The 25,728-nt window shown below is 35.3% G+C and overlaps 1 protein-coding gene and 1 pseudogene across 17 annotated transcripts in view; both read right to left on the bottom strand.

The window, feature by feature from the left end:
• The window catches only part of FOXP2 (forkhead box P2), a 555,034-nt gene that overhangs the window by 454,046 nt on the left and 75,260 nt on the right, over nt 1-25,728 (bottom strand). The gene's annotated exons all lie outside the window — the stretch shown is intronic.
• On the bottom strand, nt 9,658-9,789 carry LOC144289253 (U4 spliceosomal RNA; annotated as a pseudogene).

Here is a 25,728-nt window from a genome sequence, read left to right on the forward strand (position 1 = left end):
AAAAAATGATTGAAAGGGTCTTTTCTCTGGAGTTTCAGCCCAGATCAGAATTTTACTGCCTTTTGCCCAAGGCCACACAAGATTTCCAGAGCAAAAAGAAGGTATAGTGTGATCCTTCTTTTTTTTTAAGATTTTATTTATTTATTCATGAGAGACACAGAGAGAACGAGAGACAGAGAGGGGGGCGGGGGGGGCAGAGACACAGGCAGAGGGAGAAGCAGGCTCCATGCCCGGAGCCCGATTAGGACTCAATCCCGGGTCTCCAGGATCATGCCCTGGGCTGAAGGCGGCCCTAAACCGCTGAGCCACCCAGGCTGCCCTAGAGTGTGATCCTTAATGTGAGTTATAAAGATCAAAATAGAGCAAAGAGAAGATTTTAGAGATTTAAAATCAGTAACATTCTTTACTAATATTTGGAAATATATGTCCATATTTTCACTTTATGTCATAAAATAATTTTCACTGTGGTTTTGAAATGGCCAGGCAATAAGTAATGTATGACCATGAGCTCCTTGAGAGTGGGAAATTTTATGTCCAATGTGCCACGTAGAGACTAGAACACATAATTCACCAAAAGAAACCAAAAATGAAAATCCTTTAGCTCTGTTTCCATGTACACAAATTTCCTAGTTTAAAAGAGTGTATTTGAAAACAAAATATAAAGAAGTCAGTAAAAATCAGATGACCACAAAGAGTGTTTATTGTTCAATTGTCACAACAGCTTTATGAACTACTACTAAAAATGGTGGCAGAGGAAATGAGATTCAGGGACAGTATATGACATATCCAAAATCATATTGCTACTAAGTTGCAGAGCTATGAGTCAAATCCTTGCCTTACGAATTCAGTTCTCAGAGCTCTTCTATAGTTGTCCTGTATACTAACAGTGGTCACTATGAATTGATACTGAGCACCTGAAATGTGGCTAGTCTGAAGTGAGTTGAACCATAAGTGCAAAATACACACCAGATTTCAAAGGAAAAAGCTGAAAAAATAATGTCAAATAACAGTAATTTTTATATCACAATTCCATGTTGATAATAATTTTGGATATATTGGTAAATGTACTATAAAAAGGAGTTTCACAGATTCTTCTTAATTTTTTAATGTGATTATTCAAAAATTTTAAATTACATATGTGGCTTGCATTATATTTCTATCTGGCAGATTTATGACAAGCAAAAAAATAAAAAAAGATACTTCCACTGGGGAATGACATTAAGGGGAGGGAAGAAGTGATTTTTTTTTTTTTTACATTTTAATTTGTCATATACTCTTTGACTTTTTAAACAAAAATAGAGAATAATTTACAATATAAATACACAAATTCAGAAACAGAGGTATACAAAATACTATGATGGCAAAAGTCAACTCTATCCATAACCTCAAGGACATTATTATATCTAGGGTATTAAGCTACATCTTTTTTTTTTTTTTTTTTTTTATGATAGTCACACACACAGAGAGAGAGAGGCAGAGACACAGGCAGAGGGAGAAGCAGGCTCCATGCACCGGGAGCCCGACATGGGATTCGATCCAGGGTCTCCCGGATAGCGCCCTGGGCCAAAGGCAGGCGCCAAACCGCTGCGCCACCCAGGGATCCCTACATCTTAAGGAATTAAGAGAAATAAAAAAAATGTGAAAAGGCAACACAGAGAGAGGAAAATATACCCAATAGCAACAGGACAAAAAATAGTGGCTGAATAAAACATAGGGAAGAAAAGAAGAAAAGGGTAGCTATAACAGGTTTGTAAGTCAAGAAAAGACCTTCTACCTTTATTCAAAAGATCTTGGAGAATCACAGAAGAAAAGGGACATAATTTGATCTGTAATTTAAAAGACCGCTCTCAATGTCTAGAACACAGGTACTTTGGGATGAAGAAAACTTGGGGAAAGTCAGGGAAAAAAACTAACATTTATTGAGTTCCATACATTGGGTTAAGTGTTTTACGTACATCATTTAATTTGGTATCATTGTTTACAGCTAGAAAAGAAACACAAAAATTAAGAAATCTTTCATGACGACACAGTTGGCAATTTATCCTCAGAAACTGAAGGGAATAATATGGATGGATAGTGATGCAGATAATTTGGGAAGAGGTGATAGGAAAGTCTGGACACATCATATCTTTATTTTTATTTAAATAAAGTGATCATATTTTGTTGAGCCTGAAAGAGTGAAAATGGATAAGGAACTTGAAAAAGAATTTGTAGTAGCCACAGAAATGAAAGGGATGGAGGGAGCTAATCACGAGAAAGCAGTAAAAGGATTGGTAAGAGGTGCTGAACATCCATTAAATTAGTAGTAAAACTAGATAAAATTTATTGAGCTCTTATTATGTACAGCCACTGGCTGAACATTTTATATGCATTTTCTCATTTAATCCTCAAGACATCTAATTAGGTGAGTATAATTATATATCCCCATATCCCATATGCAAATTAGAGATTAAGTAACTTGACCTTTCCTCACAGAGGCATGATTCAAATCCACATTCTGTCTGTCTCAAGCTATTTAACCAGGTCTCCAATGTCACTGTAATGTTAACAATCTGAAATTCCATTCTGTTACAACATAACAAGACCTCCTTTTTTTTTTTTTTTTTTTTTCCAGAAATGAAGATATACTGAGGCCTAAAGAGCTTGAAGTAACCATCTAAGATCTCAAAAACAGTTCATGACAATGCCAGGTCTAAAATCTGTTTCAAAATTCGAGATCCAGATAAACAAACTATAATACCTCCAGACAACTGAATATTATTAAGTGCTTAAAAAATGAGCTATCAAGCTATGAAAAGACATCAAAGAGACATATGAAAAGAATCTTAAATGCATATTACTAAGTAAAGGAAATTATTCTGGAATAATTTATATGACATTCTGGGAAAGACAAAACTATAGGGACAGGAAAAAGATCCCCTAGTTGCTGGGGGTTTGCAAAGAGGGATAAAAAGGCAGCACACAAAGGGTTTTTAGGGCAGTGAAACTACTTGGCATGATACCATAGTGATAGATACAGATTCATTATACATTCGTCCAAACAGATAGAATGTACAATACCAAAACCCAACTGTAAGGTAACTATGATGATTATGATTTCATCCAGTAGGTTCATCAGCTGTAACAAATATTAAAATTTATTGCAACTCAGGTGGAGAACGGTGTTCACGGGGGGGGAGCTATGGGAGTGTGGAAGGTAGGAAATAAATGGGAGATCTGTGTACTTTCCCCTCCATTCTGCTGTGAACCTACAACTGCTCTAAAAAGTCTTCATTTAAGAGAAAAAAAATAGGGGGCAATAAAGGGTGACAAGATAGGAGGAAATATTTTACAATATTCAGATGTAGTGTTCAGTTGTAAATACACGATAAAATGGCTGTTCTGAAAGATTATCTGGATACTTGCAATAGACCTGAAATGGGCAATGGCATTTATGAATATATGTCTTATAACCCTGTAAGCTGCACATGTTAGCACAGTGTCTTGTATGAGAAGAAACTAAATAAATATTTCTTAAAGGAAAATAGAGATAGAGGGTGGGATGAAGGGAAGGAAACCAGAAGGAAGAGGAAAGAAAAAGACACAGAAGGACCGAAAGCAAGAGATAGGAGAGAAAGAAAATAGTTTTTCTGGAAAATGTTCCATTTCCTAAAAAGTCTGATTATGACCAAATTCTCTGAAATTCCTTGACTCAGAACTGACAAGGCATATAAACCCAAATATCTGACTGCTTTAGGGTACTATCAAATATGCTTTCAGATTTATAACAAGTTAATTGCCCTATTTCTTTATGGAGTTTTCCTTATGGAATTTTCAGCCATTGCTTAACCACACATTTTTAGTGCTAGACACAGTAGACAGGTCTCTTTTGGTTCAACAAAAATTTAATATGAATGCAATCTTTATAGTATACAGTGTATACTGTATTATCAGGTGTTTGGTTCCAGAAATGCCTTTAATGATATTAAATCCCGAGATTGTATATATTCACCAGAAAACACTATAATTCTTTTATGAACAACGTAAGGTAAAACTAAGTAAGAAACAAAAATTTATCACTAAAATTATCAGTTCAAAGTTTTTATGTTTCTTTTCAACTTCCTTCAATTGGCTTATTAATTATTAATTATTAAAGACACCTCTTTGCAATGGTCAATATTTGGAAAGAAACATTTTAAGTAGTAAGGTCAGATTATTATACAGAGAAAAAAGAAGTGATTTATAAGAAGAAATTGAAGAAAAAAAATCCAAGATGCATAATCTTCATGTAATTTAAAGAAGTCAGAAGGGATGTGGGGCTAAAACACATCCTACACCGCTACACAGTTCCTGGTCAAACGACATCAACTCTGAAACTCCTACTTTGTGCCAGCAATTCCTCTAATCTAATATGCCTATCAATATTGGTATTAACTAAATTGTTCCACATCTGGGTTTTACAGAAGTTGTAGGTACTGTGAGATTTAAAAATGACAATTTTGCAAAAGAACAGATCCAGATGTAATATTGTATTCATTTTACAATGTTTCCTGTCTCCCTATTCACCATATGGAAATGCTCAGACATCTCAGTACAATGTGTTCTCCAATACTACCCAGTATAGTGGATATGATAGAGGGTTCAGAATGACTTTGGATACACTGCTCAAGAGGTTAAATATTGTATGTCAGGATCAAAACTCAGAGACATAGAGATGTGGTTTTAAGAAAAACTATAAAGAGTTACAGGTTGATGAAGATTCTTAGGTCATACTCCACCAAAAACTTCTCCCTTAAATGATTTTGATTTTGCTTGATTGCAGTTCTGCTATCTTACCAGTCAGCTTATCATTAGAAAATATCTCACTAAGGTATTCTTCCCAAAGCTATTTGGTGATACTACTTTTTTTTTTTTTTTAAGATTTTATTTATTTCTTTAGAGAGCACGTGAGCAAGGGGAGGAGCAGAAGGAGAGGAAGACAGAATCCCAAACAGACTCCTCACTGAGCAGGGACCCCAATGTGGAGCTCCATCTCATGACCCTGAGATCATGACCGGAGACAAAACCAAGACTTGGACACTCAACCAACTGAGCCACCCAGGCACCCCAATGGCAATGCTAATTTTTTAAAAGATTTTTAAAATTTATGAGAGAAAATGAGAGAGAGAGAACACTCACATAAACAGGGGAGGAGCAGAGGGATAGGAAGTAGACTCCCCACTGAGCAGGGAACCTGACCTGGGGCTTGATCCCAAGATTCTGGGATCAGATCCTCAGCTTCAGCTGGGACCAACAGGTACCCTGAGATGCTAACTTTTAAGTCAATTGAACTAACATTAATTGTGGACTGATTTTGTGTGTATGGCACTAACTATAGGATGAAATTCATAACCTAAAAGAAGAATTTATTATAATTTTCAATTTATTGGATATAATATATGGCAGGATAGGATTTAAACCAACATATCCTCAGGGCACCTGGAGAGCTCATTCAGTTAAGCTTCTGACTCATGATCTCAGCTCTAATCTTATCTCAGGGTCATGAGTTCAAGCCCCATGTTGGGCTCCACACTGGGCATGGAGCCTACTTAAGATTCTCTCTCTCCCTCTCCCTCTGTCCCTCCTCACTCCACTTGGTCACATGCACACAGGTGTTCTCTCACTCTCTCTCTCTAATGTAAAAGTCTTACTAAAAGTAGATTATATTGTGTCAAGTCTATCTTTTGTCCCATATTAGGCTACAGCTGTGTTGAAGGTACAATCTGTATTACCAATTCCTCTACTCGGCGGTATTTTGAGTTGGTGGTTTGTTTGTTTGATTGATTGATTGATTGATTGATTGGCTTGGAGCCCAATGCAGGGCTTGAATTCACAACTCTGAGATCAAGACCTGAGCTGCGATGAAGAGTCTGATGCTTAACCAAGTGAGTCACCCAGGCACCCCTTGAGTTGGTATATTTCTAAAGTGCCTTTTCATCCATACTTCTACAATTTTTTTTGAAAGTTAAGAACAAGATTCTATATTTATCTTATTAATTTTCATCTTCCTATTCTCACACCGCTACAACAAAATCTTTGTTAGATCTCAATTAAGACATCCAACATAGTAGCTACCTTGATATGATAACCACACCAAGAAAAGTCAAACAAAGAGCCCTGTGATTCACTACTGTGTCAATGAATCAATCAATGTGGTCTATACACACACACTTCTGTTAGCTAAAGTTTCCAGAGTTGTGAGGGAATTGAATCTTTTTTTTTTTTTATTAATAAGCAAAGGTGATATATCTGGTATTGGCTAGCATTTATTTATCCATTCATTTCTTCATTTCTTCATTAACATATATATCTATTTTTTAAAGATTGTATTTATTTATTCATGAGAGATGGAGAGAGAGAGAGGCAGAGACACAGACAGAAGGAGAAGTAGGCTCCTCACAGGGAGCCCAATGTGGGACTCGATCATGACCTGAGCCGAAGGCAGACGCTTAACCACTGAGCCACTCAGATGCCCATACATATATATCTATTTATTACATATTATCTTCATATCATTTGAAAGTTAGAAGGTTTCCATAATATTTTTAAAGCAGAATTGACTAAATATTAAAGGATGCTGTGATAGTTAAGTTTATGTGTCAACTTTGCTAGGTAGGCCATGGTACTGAGATATTTAGTCAAACACCAGTCTAGATGTCACTGTGGAGGTAATTTTTAGATGGGATTAACATTTGAGTAAAGCAGATTACCCTCTGTTGGTAGTGTTGGTGGACTTTATCCAAACTGTTGAGAGTCTTAAAGACAAAAAGACAGAGATGTCCTGAAAAGGGAATTTTGCCCTCAGATTTAAACTGGAAAATCAACTCTTCCCAGGATCTCCAGCCTGGATGTCTGCCCTACAGATTTCATACTTGACAACCCCAATAACTTAAAACAAATCAATCTCTCTCTCTCTCTCTCTCTCTGTCTCCCTCCTTCCCCCACCCCAAACACATACACTGATATCCTATTGGTTCTGTTTCTCTGAGGATCCCTATTACAGGGAGTGACAGTAATCAAGACAAACCTGGGATGCTCTAGAGGGAACTTCTGTATCAGGTAGAAGGTAGTCTGGATGATTTTGTGATCTTTCCAACCATTATACTCTTTAGGTGCCATATGCTTCATTGCTTAGATGGACTGATAAGTTACTGACTGAAACACAGGCAGCTAACATACAAAACCAAAAAAAAATGATTATCACCTTTATTACAGTTATACAACACTGTATGTGGCCTGATACCATTCATTCATACATCCATTACTTTTGAATTTTCCAACAATCCTTAGCTCCATATCAACTGTATTTTTATGATAATTTCAAAGAAAGAAACTAAGATTAAAGAGAGGTACACTATCAAAGAAGAAATTTGGACTAGACTTCAGAAGTCTTTTAACTTTAGTATCACTTCTTGTTTTATACAAGGAATAAAACTAATATAATTGGACTGCTGTGAACTGAACTTAGTCTGCTCATCCCAAATTCACATGCTGAAGCCATAATCATCAATGTGATGGTATTTGGAGATGGAGCCTTTGAGAGGTAACTAGGTTTAGATTACGTCATGAGAGTAGAGCTTCATGAAAGGATTAATGGCCTTCTAAGAGAAACAACAGATTGCTCTCTCCACTCCTCCCTTCTTCTTCCCCAAGCCAGCTATCCCTTTCTCTCTCTCTCCACTATTGACAGCGAGAAGGCAATCCAGGCAGAAAGCTCTAACCAGAACTGAACCATACTGGTATCCTAATTTTGGAGTTCCAGCCCCCAGAACAGTGAGAAATAAATTTCTGTTGCTTAACCATACAGTCACTCTATGGTGCTTTTTATGGCAGCAAATACCAATTTCGATATGGACTTACAAATGTTGGAGGTTATTGAATATTACAACCCACTCAGAGATTACACACTAAGAAAATTTATTTAAAAAAAAACAAGTAAAATTGTACTAATCAAAGAGGAAGGTCAAGTAAATAAGTGGAACTGGGACATGAGGATATATCAGAATTGCCTAAAAAGTTCATGAAAACAAAGACTAGATTGCTGACCCTACACCTACAGTGTGTGATTCAACAAAACCAGGCTAGGGCCCCAAAATTGGCATTTCTAACAGAAATTCCTAGATGATGATGTTGAACCATATTTCGTAAATGACTGATACAAACGGTTGAAAGGTGTAAATCACAACCAATTACAAGTATCACAAGTTCATTTTAAGCACACACACACACACACAGAACACCAAACTGATTTTCTAAAATTTTAACCCTGGGTATCTTGAGTGAGGCATGTTTGCAAAAGGAAGTTTTCAAAAACTTCATCAAGTTTGGGGAATTAATAGTTTAACATTATCAAATTTTCAAAGAAGTACGTTTCATTCCTGTGACTCATTACAACAGAAAAACTAGGTTAAGAAAATGTTATAAGGGATCCTTTTAAAATTTTAACATGAAATATACAATTAAAATACCAAGTTTTTCTTTCTAAAGTGCACTAGTTGTCAGAAAACAGTTTTTTTATTTGAAATGTATTTGATACGCATCACTAAAATCCTGTGGACATTACCCATTTACTTAGTAAGCCCTTTCTTTCTGGGCAGGATAAATGCAAACTAGTCTAACCCTACGCAGAGGGAAACCAACAGATATAGCAACAACATTATCCAAAAAAAGCACAGAAGAATTTAAAAATGATCATCTAACAGAGAAAAACAATTCTGTTAGCCTTAAAAAATAGTAAGCTTCTATAATGTTTGTTCAGTGAAATCAATGGATGAGAGCTATTGTTTAAAATATCAATAATAGGTATGATGCCTGGGTGGCTCAGCGGTTGAGCATCTGCCTTTGGCTCAGTGCATGATCCCGAGGTCCTGGGGTCGAGTGCCACATTGGGCTCCTTACATGGAGCCTGCTTCTACCCCTGCCTGTGTCTCTGCCTCTCTTTGTGTCTCTCATGAATACATAAATAAAATATTTTTAAAAGTCAATAATAGGCTTATATATAATGAATAATATATATTACTTATACACATAATGATTATATGTGTGTATATAAAGATAACATAAGCAGCAATGAAGAGATGTTTGAGATTACTACATTTTGTTTATCAAATGAACTACGAGTAAAATTAAACTTGGGTATGGATAGGAATTATAATCAGGGCAGCCCGGGTGGCTCAGCGGTTTAGCGCTGCCCTCAGCCCAGGGCGTGATCCTGGAGAACCGGGATCGAGTCCCGCATCGGGCTCCCTGCGTGGAGCCTGCTTCTCCCTCTGCCTGTGTCTCTGCCTCTCTGTCTATCTCTCTGTGTCTCTCATGAATAAAGAAAATCTTAAAAAAAAAAGGAATTGTAATCAACACTACATATAAATATAAGACAAAGTGAAGAAAGAGGATTAATAAAATAAACCTGAATTCAATTTCTAGCTCTTTCATTTTCTGTGTGTGAACAAAGGCACGTCACTTGATCTGTCTTTGTCTCTCTTCAACTAGAGAATGCCCCTGAAGAAATCTCTTGCTTGAAGCAGACATGAAACACCCAAGATTTCATGCACTTCTGCTTTTCCTTATAATAGTTACCTGCTCCTCTCCCTCTGTGAAAAGTGACTATCTAGATCTCCACCTCGCAGTTATTTCTTAGAGTGCCTAAGGACAGACTCATATGCCAAGAACCAACCCAGTTTAGTGGAGTTTTGTCAATGGATTTCCTTCAATTAGCAATAACCGTGCCTCAGATAAACCTCATTGGCTAGGACACTGCCACTGTGTGAAGCTGTTAATGTATTTCATTCAGACCTTTCTTATATTCCAAGGAAAGTGGGTTATAAAATTGATATTAAAAATCTAGTTTATATTAAACCAAATTCATAGGATATTTGGACAAAGTACTGTGGAAGAATTACAATTTTATTATAATCTCTTATTTTTTATTATAACCCTTGATTTGTGATCATAATGTTATGATAAAAATCCAAAAGTTTAATGAAAGGAAAAATTACTTGTGGTCTAGGTACAAACAAATGTTTATACCTCAAAAATACATTTTGTATACAGTTGAAATTACCATATTAGAAAGATGGAAAATAATTGAATTTGCTCTATATCAGCACATCAATTATGTGGGGCTTCGATTCTACACAAAACATAAAAAAAGAGGAGAAAATGTGTCATATAAATCTTTCAGTATTCACACAGTAAGTTTGAATAAACATGGTTGTGTTTTTCCACGTGGTATGGAGGATTTAGTAGTATTTCACTCTTTAATTCAGTATAGGTAGGCAGAGTAGGTTTTCCTTATATACAAAGGAAAACATAAAATTAAAAAGATAAAACAAAAAGAAAAATCAATAAATAACACAATGTTAAGAAGAAGTAACGCTTAAGAGGAAATCAAAGGAAAAGAGAGCAGCTAAAAAGACTGAAAGAAAGATAAAGGGCAAAGGATTTAAAAATTAAACAGAAGAGAAAAGATTAAAGAAGGAAAGGCAAAAAGCAATGTAGCAGGATTTAAGAAGCCAGTAAAAAGAAAAGACAAGCAGTGATGACAAAGGAATAGCAAGTACCAAAGCAAAGATACTCCAAGTAATGAAAAGAGAAAAAAAGTAAAATAAAAGCAGTTGTAAATTAATTTTAAACACAATATAGGAAAGATTCAATATTAATGGGCTTTATTTTTTTTTATCTTCTTGGCTCTGTTATTGATAAAAAGTAAAATCAGTCTTAACACACAGGAGACTAAGAATATTTCCAATGTATAGGGATGCAACACGGGTCAGTAAAAAGTGCATTGCCGCGAGCACACAAGGTGATGTTGCAAAAGGAACTTATGTTTTCTGTCCCACACTACAGCTTTCAGTTTTCTATCCTGTATATTAAAGCAACTCTCACCTTATTTCTGATCTCCTTAGCTGAGTAAATGTTGAGACATTATTCGTGATCCATCACTGAATCTTTCTGAAACCTCTAACTTAGGGTTAAATAAAATGTGTCATAAAGGAAAAACTGAATTACAAATAGACCCACCTTTAAATAATCAAACATAGTCCTTCTCAACAACTGGAGTACCACTGAGAGCTTCAAAAATTTGAGAGGGCACTTGCAGTTGTCATAAAAATTGACAAGAAACACTGATACTTAATACATAAGGGTGAGAGATGCTAGATGTCCTGCAACTTCCTGGGGAACATTCTTTTAGGTAGAAACATGTTTATATTTATTTAATCCCCTAAGATCAGGGACCACAGGTACTCAATGAGTGTTTACTAAATGAGTAAATTAAATATAAAGCAAATAAAACATCATCATTCTAACATAGCCCATAATTCGCCATTAATGTATGCTTTTGTCTATGAAGGTATAGAGAATGCTTTCACTACGTGGAAAGTATACTGATGTGACTAAATTTATAAAGCCACCTTCTTTTCATTAAAATCTCTTTTCTAGCAACATCAGGGTCAATGCAACGTTAAATAGTAATGCAGCAGTAAATACTAAAATTATAAAGCCTCTACAATGACGTTTTACTTGTGTTAAAAATGATCAGTGAAATATAAATTACTATCAACTTCTACATACGTTGTTGTATAAAACAATCTACACTGTTTCTAAAATACAAAAACATGTTAATGTATAACCACTTTGGAAAAACAGTTTTCTAATTTTTTAGTCTTACCATGCCACCCAGAAATTACACTCTAGGTATTTTCCCCAAATGAGTTGAAAACTTATGTCCACACAAAAATCTGCACAAGAATGTTTATAGAAGCTTTCTAATTGCTAAAACTTGGAAGCAACCAATATGTCCTTCAACAAGTGAATGGATAAACAAACTGTTATACATCCATATAAGGGAATGTTATTCAACAATAAAAAGAAATGAGATATCATATGAAACCAAGACATTGGGGAAACTTAAATGCATATTGCAAAGTCAAGAAAGTCAGTCTGAAAATGCTACATACTGTAGGATTTCTACTACATGATATTCCGTAAAATGCAAAATTATAAAAATAATAAAAAGTTGGTTATCACTAGGGATTTGAAAATGAGCAAGGGAGAGAGAATATAGGTGACACAATGGATTTTTAGGATAGGAAATTACTCTATAGGACACTCTGATGATGGATAAAATGACATTACATATTTGTCACAGAACTATGCCACACAACATAGGAATCCTGATACAAACTCTGGAATTTAGTTCATAATAGTATTGAGTTTGTATCAATTAATGGTTCATCAATTGTAGCAAATATACCACACAATAATGCAGGATGTTAACAGAGGAAACTATTTTGGGGGAAGGGGGTGAAAAAGTAAATGCTCTGTACTAATTGCTTATTTCTTCTGCAAACCTAGAACTCCTCCAAAAAAATAAAGCTATTAATTAAAAAAATAAGTTAATAAATCAGGTTATATGCCTATAATCCTTTAATGGAAAAATATTATGAATGGACTGATAACATATGCCCCCTAAGCACTCATGCTTAAGTGTCCCACTGTATACGTGCCTCTAAAGAAAACTCAGTTTTTAATCCCAGTCCTCTCCTCAAATCACACTCTAGGGAGGTTGGAAACTATTAGGTGAAATTAAATGCTTTTATTGGGCCACAAGGCCTGGTCTCTTCCTTGTTTTATTTTTTATTATTTGAGAAAGCTTCTCTCTCTTCTTTCATGTATAACCAAGCAGATACCTCCTATATCTCTGTCAAAAATGAAATGAGAATTTCCATTTCAAAACAGAATGGATCACATGCATTTATCCCTTCAAAAACCATACAAAAATGACAGCTAAGGACTATTCAACAAAACAATAAACCTATGAGGTTAGAAAGTTCAAAAGAGAAGACAATAGCAACAAATGTTAGAAAGTGAATGAGTTTTGTTGAAATAGCTGAATCTTTGGCCAATTCTTGGGACAAATCAAGAAGCTACCAATCCATACTGGAGGAGCACAAAACTTTATAGCTCTAGGTACAACTGGAATAAGATGGAAGACATCTGGGGCACCTGGGTGGCTCAGTGGTTGAGCATCTGCCTTTGGCTCAGTCATGATCCTGGGGTCCTGGGATCGAGTCCTGCACTGGGCTTCTGGCAGGGAGCCTGCTTCTCACTCTGCCTGTGTCTCTGCCTCTCTCTCTCTCTCTCATAAATAAATAAATAAATAAATAAATAAATAAATAAATAAACAAACAAATAAAATCTTTAAAAAAGACTGAAGACATTTAAGAATTAGACTCTCCTGTTTCCCTTCCCCTAATTCCACATAACCAGACAAGACCCTTCTTTATCCCAAGCAGAAATTAATTTTACTATCTGACATTACTGTATCTTTTTATATTGAAGAGTTTGTTTCCTTATGTTTTCTGAAAATGAATGCATTTATTCTACATCTTTTCTTTGGAAAAGGGACAGGAATGGAGAGGGAGAGACAAAGGGAAGAAGGCATGGAGGAGAAAAAGAAGAAAGAAGGGAGAGAGGCAAGAAATTGGCAAGACACAAAAATATTAAGAACTGGGATCAGAAATAACTTAGCTCTGTTCAGTGATGAGGAGGGAAATGGAGCAGATGGCATTTATCATTTAAGTAGAGCATAATAATACTGCCCGGGTGTTCTCAGGGTCCTAAAAGAAATAGTGGGGTACATCACAAAAATGCATATGCCTTCCTCTTTTCCTTCTTGTTATATCCCAACTAACCTAAAGTAAAGCTTCTTCAATAAATATGCATTTATTGATAGATAAATGAATAAAGAAAATATGGCATAGATATACAATGGAATATTATGCAACTACCAGAAAGGATGAGATTTTTGCCATTTTTGACAATGTGGATGGACCCAGAGGTTATTGTGCTACGTGAAATAAGTCAGACTGAGAAAGCCAAATACCATATGATCTCACTCCTATGTAAAATCTAAAAAACAAGTAAATAAATATGCATTTACTCATTTGCATGAAATTCTCTACAAAGAATCAGTATCACAAAAAAAAAAAAGAACATTAAAAGCAGTTATGAAATTACGTTGAGCCACAGTGAAATAAGGGGGAAAAAACAGCCTTAGTCATTATTGGAACCACTTGTCCTTTAGAGAGCTCTAAAAAAATTAAAGGAATAAAAGTTATTTTTAAAAAGAGTAGTCATTTTCTCTTCAAGGAAAGAATCACCTTTTTTTTTTAGATTGCAAAAGTCTTCAAAATAATGATCAAGGCATAAACTACCCTGCTGTTTTCTTCATTTTTATAGATCACAAGGTCACCTCGGATAAGATAACCACCAACTGGGTGCCTGGGTGGTTCAGTCGGTTAAGCATCTACCTTCGGCTCAGGTCATGATCCTGGAGTCTCAGGATCCAGTCCCGCATGCGGTTCCCTCCTCTACAGGAGTCTGCTTCTCCCTCTAACCTTCACCCCGCCACCCCCCTTGTGCACACTCTCGCTCTCCCTCAAATAAATAAAATCTTAAAAAAAAAGATAACCACTGATTATTTAAGATAATAAAGAAAATATTCTCAGGTTGTCTCTGATCTAGTTGAAGAAAGAAACTACACAAGCCTTCTCCAACTCTACTGAAGAATATTTTTCCCCAAGAGAGAGGTAGGAAATAAAGGAGTAGACACTTGTGGGTTTTGTTTCCACATATAATATAAAAGGGTTATTTTCCAAATCTATACATCACTGAAGTGAAGCTTCCATTTTAATAGAAGAATCAGTTCAATTAACATACTTTAAGTTAGAGAATAATAATGAAAGACTCTAGGAACTTGACTGCAACAGAACTAAAAGTGTTTAATTATCATAAGTTTGAGAGATAACTTTCTATACAAATGATTAGATGCTTTTTAAAATAAATGTTATAGAAGAAAAGCAGTTTCAATGGATGCACACATGAAGCTGGTATATGGTAATCAAGTGAGTCAATCATAAGACAAAGTCATCATGAGATAGAGTTAATAGGGTATAGGCTTAGGGTATGGCAGATGGAAGGTGTAACATATGAAAAGAAGTTAAGCACATTTTTTGAATTCTGATTTTCTGGGTGGTTCCCCTTGTCATATAATGAACTATTACATTTCATTTCTGAATAACTGAGGAGATTAAAGCGTTCATCTGTAGCTCATGAATTACTCTGAAAGCTATTCAGAATTTAAATGTTATAGCTGGCCTCTCATTTTTCTTTGTCTAATAAATGAGTTTATGAATAAACAAATGAGTCCATGTATTCCAAATAGCAGACCATTCATGTTCCCCCAATTCATTCATTCATTCATCCATTCATTCATTCAATAGATATTTACTGATCTATAAGGCTTTATTCTAAATGGCGGCCTAAATAAGACTTACCTATTATATGTTCCCGTGGAATTTACAAATTAGTATGAAAACAGGCATCAATAAAGGTATTTGTTTGTTACATATAACTAAATAAATGAAATGAGCTGTGGAAAAGAACAAGAGAACAGAAGAGTGGGGAGTTCCTTCAGATAGGGAGGCCAGCCAAAGCTCCCTGAGAAGGCATTACTTACACTAAGACCTGCAGTATACGGAGCAGGCCAAGCATGGAGAGGAGCATTCCAAACAGTGGGAACAGCAACTGCAAAGGCCCTGAGTCAGGAAGGGTTTCAAGAATCAGAGAAAACCACTGATGACAGGCAGAGTGAGCAAAGAACAAAGTGGCAAGAGATGAGTTAGGGCCAAGTAGGAGGCCCTCTCCAAGTCAGGATAAAAAGCTTCTATTTTATCGCAGTACACGTAAAGATTTTAACATTGAGGAGTGACATGATCCGATTCACATTTTTTAGTAGAGACCATAACCATGCTTTATAGAAAAATAAATTCAATTTCTGGTGGAGATTCTTCTCTGTGTGGGTGCCATGAGAACTTCTGTCAGCCTAGTGAAGCCTGCAAAGCCTTCTGGAGAATAATGCTGTTAAATGCATAAAATAAAAAACACAGAATTAGAAAGAAAAGGAATTATGTTGAAATTTACTTCTATCATGAACCACTAGAGGCAAAGGACCCAGAGTTAAGGATTCCTGCTAGTGGACAAGAGTGAAAGTAAATGAGTTAGATGGCTATTGCAGTAGATAAGGGGAGGATAGATGACTTCAAGAAAAAAATTGAGATTCCTGGGTTATTTACCTACTACGTTAGGTCCAAAGTTCTAAGCATGGATAAAATGTGTTTGTGTGAGGGTGTGTGCATGCATGTGTGTGCGTGGTTCTCTCTAATCAGTTCAACTTCTATGAATTACGAATTTGTTTACTTTAAAGAGGGACATTTTTTTTTTTTGTCAAATGGACCCAAAAGTCGAAATCAGAGAATTTTTCTAATAGAACTATTCTTACAGGCAATCCTTGACGCTGTGAGTGTTGACTGATTACACTGTGCAACAATAACAAGAACTAGCATTTATTGAGTTATGATTACTTGTTTATGTTTATTACGCTATTATGTTCCAGGCACTAAGCTAAGTGTTTTACATTGCAATGCCTGGCTTAATTCCCATAACAACTCTTTGAGATAAGCTTTATTATTATCCCCTTTTTACAAGCAAGAGAATTAAAGCTCAGAGATAGTGAGTGACTTGTCTGATATCACACAGCTGGTAATTGTCAGTACTGGGAATGGAGCCCTGAACTAAATCCAGAAGCAGGCATTACTGAGCATTCACTAAGTGCTTAGTGCTGTGCTGGCAATAATTGGAACCCAAAAAAGTATAACCCAAGGACCAGATCTAAGGGGCCAAGCAAACAGTTTCAAAGGATAACAAACACACATACATTAGTGGGATATGGGAGGCCATAAAAAATCTGTGCTTACTTTTGTATGGAAAGCATTCACAGAAAAGGACAGAACTGAACTGGGAGGTCGGGAGGGAAGGAGAGGCTTTGGGGAAAGTATATGTTTGAATTGTTTCTTTAAAAACTAGATAGGCTTTAGAGGCACCTGGGTGGCTCAGTGGTTGAGCGTCTGCCTTTGGCTCAGGTCATGATCCTGGAGTCCCAGGATCGAGTCCCGCATCAGGCTCCCCTCAGGGAGTCTGCTTCTCTCTCTGCCTATATCTCTGCCTCTCTCTGTGTTATTCATGAATAAAAATAAATAAATAAAATCTTAAATAAAATAAAAATTAGATAGGCTTAAAGTGGTGGAAGTACATTTTGGTAAGGCCATGAATCAGAGGAAATACTAGGGTACAGTCAATAACGGGATGTACTAGCAGAAATTCTGGATATTTAACCGTCTAGCTGTAAGATTTTAGAAAGCTACCTAATTTCCTGGTTACTCAATATTCTCACTGGTAAAATGGGTTTAACACCATCTACTTAGGAAATTATAAGAATGTGTGCTGCAAATCAAAGAGCAGCCTCCCTTAGCAGTTTTACAGATCTACATCATGGAAACTCCCGGTTTTAACGTTGCAATAAGTCAGTGACCACACATAACGTTTCTGTCATTTGTTTCTCTTTCCCATATGGCCCCAGAGAAGATTTCTGAGATGTATTATATGATTCTTTGTTGTGTGTTCATTTGGGACTGATTTCACACATCTGTGAAAAGCTATAGGCGGACTCAACGCGAAGCACTCCCTTCCTCCCAGCCATCTCTTCTCAGAATCCACTTCCATCACCTCAGCTTCTGAATGATGATGATAATGGCTAATAATGGCTTAATGTGTTATTCCCTCCATAAAGCATTTATATTTAATAATAGCCCCAATGTCCCATAGCTAAAAATTGAAAAATAAAACAATTTCAGGTCTTATGGAAATAATGAGGAGGAAAGCTGAAATTCTGGGACAGAGGGGCTTTGGATCTTCTTTAAGACACACTGTTAAGGAGCTGGGGCCTATTCTGAGGAGACTATATTAACAAGCCTGATACTAAAACCAGAAAGATCTCAGTTAAGAACCTTAAGATGTTGCTGTCAAGTAACCAATTCGGAAATGGGTATTTCAACACTACAAAAAAAGACTTTGATCTTTGAGGATTTCTTAATAAAGATATCTAAAATTAAAATAGCAAAACAGCAGTTATCTATTAAATCTGAATGGTGGGAACACGGATTCTGCTAGTTTCTGTCCTTTTTGATACGTTTTCAGCATTTCTTACTCTGAAAGTAACAGATCTTTAAAAAGTGAAAACAAAGAAGTTCTTATGACAATGGACACAGAAGCATGTTCAACAGAAAATTCTAATTTTCATGTTTCTCTTGTTTTGTACCATACTAACTAATCTGCTGGCCATTAAGTATGACAGGTTAGATAACACACAACTGGACACAACAAAGAACTTTATCTCAAATTCTTATGAATTCAAGACTAGGTCAAGATAAGGTTTGGGGGCTTTTCCTAAAACCAAAATTATAATAGAGAATCACTAATTAGCTATTTTTTTAATCCAAGAAATAGCTAATGAAACTATGTTGATATACTTTGCCAAAACTTGATATAAGAAATACGAAGCACACATAAGTTGCATAATATCATGTAAACTAGACATTTCAAGAAATTTAATAATGCTAATTTATATCTACCCCACAATTTATAGCTTTCAGAGAACTTTCAGCTACATTAGTTCAGTTCACAGTAGAAACTCAAACTTGCATATTCTGTAAGGAAATGATACAAGTGTTAATTCAGCATAAGTTTCGACATGCCAGCTGAGAAAGCTAGCCTTTGGCATATTTTTAGTTAAAGAAACCTCTCTTAAGAGGCTTGAGTTAAGTTGTTGAATTTATTTAATATGCTTGTTGTATAAATGATGATTGAATATACGGTAGTGAAATATAACCCATTCAGTTTTAATTTTCTATGTAGTTTAACTGACAGATTAACAGTCCACAGTTCTATGCTCCCACATTTGAACATGTAAACCTTCATCTAAAAACAGATGATTAAAGAACAAGAGCCAACAAAGACTACACACAAATGCCATCTGATTATTACACAGATTAGACTCTGAGGCAAAAGTGCTATATTTAAAATAAATGATAGGAGGCATTCCTAAACAACTTTTCAAAAAGATGCAAGCATTTTTTTTTTTTTCTTTACAAACACAGAGACCAACAGCCTGGACTTTTGTGATACAGACCTCTACCACCACCCCCAATCCTGACGACCCCTGCAGGCAACCAACAACTGCTGTATCTATGGAATGTGCTCTTTGAACTGTACAAAAGCCCTCAGCCTTTCCTGCATTCTGCAAACAAAAACTGCCAAGTGCAATTATTTCTCTGATTTAACATAATACAAGTGTTACTTCTCCCCCCCCCCCCCTTAACTTCCCTAGTGCCAGCTTGGTCCACAATGTCTACATTTATAAATGCACAAAAAAAGGAATCATTTTTCCTAATCAAAATTAAATTTGTTTTAGAAGTATAATAGTTCAACTGAACATAATATAAAATTCAACAGGCACCATATTCCCTTTTGTGTATATGTTTTAAGAATTCTATTTCTATAGACGGATTCAAGGATTGAATGGGATTAGTCCTTTTAATTATATGACTAGGATCTTCAGCTTGAAATCTTTCTTACAAAAAAAGGACAAACACAATAGTTGTTTATATTCAATTCATTTACCAAAAAAAACTCATTAGAGCTAATAAGAATATGTCCTTCCAAATGTGAATATCTTTTGATATTCAAAAGAAAATGAAAAGTAAAAGGCAAAATAAGTCCTAAGATAGAGTTGCATAGATATTTAAACTCACCTACTAGTTAAATGCTAGAATAGAGCATTCTTCTAGCCTAGATCCAACATAAACTGCTTTTCTTCACTGAGTATGTCCTTGACATTATGCATACTTGAGTATTTTTCTCTCTCAAAAAGATATTAAACCCAGTAATGAAGAGTTAGTTCTATTTTTCATATGCATTAAATGTTTCGAACTGTTGGTATGTATAAATGAATTAGCAGCAGCATTACTTGGTGCAAATATTTGAAATTTTGTCCCTAAATTAAATTAAAAGGAGATAAGACACCACCATTTATTTTACAAAAAAAAAAAAATATCAAGTAGAACCAGACATGACAGGAGATGCTAAAAAAAGATGAGGTGTATCTTTGTTCAAAAGAAGCTAACAATCAAGTTGAGGGGAGCAAGATACAAATGCATAAGGCAATTAAAGCACAAGAAGAATCTATATGAAATATGATACATATTTGCCACTTTTAATTAAAATGAATTTATTCATTTCATGGCCTATTTCACTGAAGTTTAGCCTCATACCATTTTACCCCCTTTCTTTTTGAGAACCAGAGGTATCTTAGGGTGTTACAAAGCAAGATGGAACCTAACTAGCTCAGAAGTTGAAACATCCTACAGATATGGATTTCCTTTTTCCCCTTTTCCAAATCCTTATCTTCTATGTCACTTGAGTCACTTCTTGTTGATGCCATAAAAGCCTTTCTTACAACTAGGTCATATAGTATTTTATATTTTTATTAACAAATGTATTTAATAAGTACTTATTAAATAATGACAGTGTCTACCAAAAGACAGTTAAAGACACACTTTCAAGGCAGAGAAGAAAAGATTCAAATCCTGGTTCTGTCACTTAATAACTGAACAAGCTACTTAACTTTGCTAAGTCTCAGATACAGCTGCAAAATACACACAGGTAACATCCAAGAAGCTGCCGCCAACAACTGTGAAGGCTCACAGTCTCTAAGGACCTGCGTTTGGACTGGGTGTTAAAGGACAGTAGGAGTTCACCTACCACAGAAGCACAGAAGCACTTTCCAAAGAGAGCAGAACATGCAGAGAAACATGGAATGCAAATATCTTTGGGAATCCTACAGAGAGAGGAGTTCTGAAATATTTTAGGTCATAGAAGGTTAGGCTACAAAGGGTTTATATGTATGTTATACTTTGATGCTTGATTTTATGTATATTAATTTGCTAGGAAAAGGTCTATTAAAAAAGGAAACATAATTACCAAGTTTGAAATCTTAGGATCATCATAATCTTTTATCCCATGCATCATCCGTTACTGAGTCCCACAGAAGGAACAACATGCACAAAAACCACAAGGCACAAGAAGACCTGAAGTCGTCAATTAATAAAATTAGGCCACAGTAAGTGAAATAAGAAAGAAGAGTCAGAAATAGGCTGAGTAGAGAAAGATGATGCTGGGGGAGAGACATGGTCCAATTTTTGCAAGAACTTGTAGACCACTCTGAAGAGTTAGTTTGTATTTTACCCTAAGTTCAAGGAAAAACAAATATGAGATTTTAGTAAGAAAATAAAAATATTATTTTCTTTATTTTTAAGGTTAAATCCTGCTACCTAGTGAGTTAAGGGGAGAAAGGGCCTAAAGAACTGAGAAGAACAGTCATTGCAGTTGTCAAAGTTTTAGAGTAGGGTAGTATCAGTGAAATGTGCAGAAAGAAATACATTTGTGATAAAATTTGGAGGTTATTTAGGTTTAAGAGGCCCAGGAGAGTGAAGATGAGAAGAGAGAGATGACCAGGTGACCCAATACTGGTGATCCAATATTTTTGACACAAGCAACTGAATGTGTAACAGTGCTTGCTATCACTAAGACAAAAAAATATCATAAAAGAAGCATTTTTTAATAGGTGAGGGATACCTGGGTGGCTCAGCAGTTGAGTGTCTGCCTTTGGCTCAGGGTGTGATCCTGGAGTCCCAGGATTGAGTCCTGCATCAGGCTCCCTACATGAAGCCTGCTTCTCTCTCTGCCTATGTCTCTGCTCTCTCTGTGTGTCTCTCATGAATAAATAAATAAAATCTTAAAAAAAAAAATAAGTGAGACAGGAGCTAATAATGAGATTAACTTTTTTTTTTTAATCCAAGTTAGTTAACACATAGTGTAGTATTGGTTTCAGGAGTAGAATGTACTGATTCATCCCTTACAATGAGCTTAATTTTAGATAGATTCCTATGGGACATGTAAGTAGACATATCAAGGAGGCACTTGAAAATGCAGATCTCAAACTCAGAAGAGAATTACAAGCTAGAACTACAAAAGTGGGAGTCCCAACACTAAGCTCAAAGCTTTGGGGAAAGTGAGCTCATCTAGAATAATGTACATACAGAGTGAGAAGATGAAGACAGAACACAGGAAAAAAACCTAAGTCTAAGTGGCGGGCAAAGAAAGGACTCACAAAAGAGACTTGGCAAGAGGAAAAAGTGAGAGAACATGACATGAGGACAGGAGATGATAGAGGAGGAAGCAGTCAGCAGTGTTAAATATTTCAAGGAAAGTACATGATTAAAACTGTCCTATAGATTTAGCAGCAATATTATTGAAGGACTTCTAGTTAAGCCTACCAGTCTAAACATACACAATTATATACTTTCCTTCCCAAAATACTAATATAATGGCAATTCAGGAATAAAAATTTATAAACCATTACAAAGATCATAGTAGAAGAGGTGAAACCCACTTAGGACATGCCAACACATCTTCCTATGTACTGCATGGTCTAGCATAGATCCTCAATGAAAGTTGGTCAAGGAATCAATTAGTACTTTATTCAACCATTCAATCCCCACCTTATAGAACAGGAAACTGGTCCAGAAGTCAAAAAAATGTTGAAGAGGAATCACACAGAAGTTACACACCAGAAAAAAAAATCCTCAACACTGATGACATCATCCCTGTTTCCCTCGGAGTTGACTTAAACTGGCAATGTTTATATTTCTACATTTTTTAAAAGCTAAACAAGAACCCACCATAATATATGATAGCTTTTTGATTTGTTCTTTTTAACTCAAAGACAATATTTTTGGCTCACTTAACAAAGATCATTTTCTTCAAACACAGCCTTAAAGGATATTAACTGCTCAGCTGTTAAAATTCATACTCATTTCAACATAGTCTTCCAAAGACCATGCATGTCAAGGTAGAAGGCATTTCACTTTGTAGTGCAGGGTAAAGAGACAATGTCCTTTCCTGAGAAAGAACATTAAAGTCAATTCACTCTCTAGATACTTTTAAAATGAGGACTGTATCCCAGCACCACTCTGGCACTGGGGACACAGGTTGAAGAGTCAATATGATATTGCATGGAAATAATGAGAGCATGAAATACCTTAGACACTAATTCTTAAAATCTCATGGAAAACAAAAATTACTCTTTTCAGGTATTTGCATATAAAAAGCATATACATTAGCATTCAACTCAATAATGCAACTAATGAGAAATTGTATTTCTTAGACCACTTCAATTCATGACCTATGCAGGTATACATTCAAATATAACTAGATTTGAGATAATAAAAACTGATAAATTCAAATTCAGATCAGTTTAATCATAAGAAAATATTCATAAAAACAGGAACATAACAGAAATATTTTTAAAGCAGCACAATAAAGACAAAAGTGTCTTTTACACTAGCCTGCTAGTAAGCAGTTAAATAGAAAAGATTCTGAAAAAGTAAGAAACTGGCAATAACTGAGTTCTCAGTTAAATTTACCTGTACCATTTTATTCTGAAAAATAAACATGGGATTTTTGAGTTAAAATTGGGTTTGTTAATACAAAACACATCTGTTAGTGAAAACAGTGTTGATGTCCACGATGAACAAAGAGGGAGGGATAGTGACTAAAAGAGATTCTGTATAACAACATGCATTTCTCATTTGAAGAGAGAAACCAGGGGTTGACTAGATCAAGACTAATTAAGGACCACGGAAACAACTGCCATGACAGTAATGAAAATTATTTTTAAAAAATAATGGCAACAAATATAACTAATTAGATTCCCTTCTTTGAGACAAATGTTGACCCACCACACTGATAGTATCAAATTTAAAAATCTGAATTAAAGGTCTTGCTTTGGTCCTTCCACCAACAGACCTTCTGTTCCTATGTCTAATACAAAATATAAGGATCTTAGGATAATCTACTAAATACTATAAAAACATATGCTATTTTCATAAATCTCAATGGGAACAATAAAGCAAATTTGGATTCCCTATCACCATTTTGCTCAGGATCAAATCTTCAATAAGAATGCCAAAAATGTGTAAATCTATTAATCAAATTATATAAACTTTTCAAATTATATAAACCTCCCAAACTATCTCATTATATATGCCGCTGGGTAATCAAAAATCAAGATCAAATGGACGCATGACTCTAGTAGGCAGAAAAAATAGAACTCTAGTAAAGAAAGAAATGTCAAAGATTGAAAGAAGCTACCTTTAAGTGCATGGTAGAAGTCACATGAATTGCATGGACGTTAGAATGAGCACTCTACAGCAATATAATCATGAGTAATTTAACAGTGAAAACAGTAATGGAAGTTTTACTTAGTCTATATGCCAGGTGCTGTACAGCAAATTTCATCTCTCCTCACTAACTTTTCCTGAAATCTGAGGATATTAAATCTTACCTAATGCCTTTTATAGAAGCAACATTTATTCTCTGCACTTGATGAGTATAATTTATAATAAAACTAAAAATACTACTTCATAGTATAACCCCACTAGAGAGAAATATAGCAGTTTTCTGAAAAAATGCATGGCATTATAAACCTCAGACGTGCTACTTCAAGTTATAACTTTAGCAAAACTCTCAAACGTGTGCATAAAGAGATATGCAGATATATTCACTATAGTATCGTTCGAAATGGTAAGAAATGAAAACAATCAAATTGCTCATCTACTGAGAAAGGGATTTTAAAGATGCTTTATTAATCTATGGAATGTGATAAAGCAGTTAAAAACTAGTTAATTATTACCCACCAAAATGGCAAAAATGATAAAAGCCTCAGTGTTGGCAAGATACGGAGCAACTTGAACTCCCATATAAAGATGTTTGTGAGAAGATAAACTGACAACTACTTCAGAAGACCGCTTACAGAGTCTGCTATTGTCAATGCTACGATACTGATAACCTACGATACACATTAAATTGACATCATGATATAGCTATCCTATCATACAATAATCTACTCCTAGCTACAGCGACGCACATAATATGTGAAGGACATGTACACAAATCTTCATAGTAGTATTAGGCCTAATAGTTAAAAACAAGAAAACAACCTGAATGTCCCAAAATAAAATTGAAATAAACGATAGTATATTCATGTAATGGAATACTAGATAATGTTCAGGATACATACTCAGACACAATAACATAGAGAGAGCTTGTAAATCTAATATGAAAAACAGAGAAGCCAGACACAAAAGACTGTATGCTTAGTTATTCCACTCATACCAAGTTTGAAAACAGACAGAACTAATCTATGTTGTGGGAAGTCAGGATATGGTTTCCCTGGTGGAGAATGGGGAGGCTCTTTCAGTACTGGTGATGTGCTACTTCTTGAGCTGGGTACTAGTTCTACAGATGCATATATTCTGTGAAAATTAATCAAGATGTAATTTATGATTTTTATAGTTTTTATATACAATTGCAAAAGTCATAAATGTACAATATATATATCAATAAAAGCTTACTTTAAAAAGCCAAAAAATCAGATCTGTGTATCGGCGTGGATATAGCTCCTAAATATAATTTTAAAAGAAAAATTTTTTTAGAAGAACAGACTTGATATGATGCCAGCTGCATAAATTTTAAAATCACAAAAAAGCCAAAAGTGTGGGTCACCTGAATGGCTCCGAGGTTTAAGCAGCCAACTCTTAATTTCAGCTCAGGTCATGATCTCAGGGTTGTGAGATGGAGCCCCGATCCGGCTCTGCACTCAGCGTGGAGTCTGCTTGAGATTGTCTCTCTCCC

The sequence above is a fragment of the Canis aureus genome, chromosome 18 (assembly GCF_053574225.1).
Source record: "Canis aureus isolate CA01 chromosome 18, VMU_Caureus_v.1.0, whole genome shotgun sequence".
Classification (NCBI taxonomy): domain Eukaryota; kingdom Metazoa; phylum Chordata; class Mammalia; order Carnivora; family Canidae; genus Canis; species Canis aureus.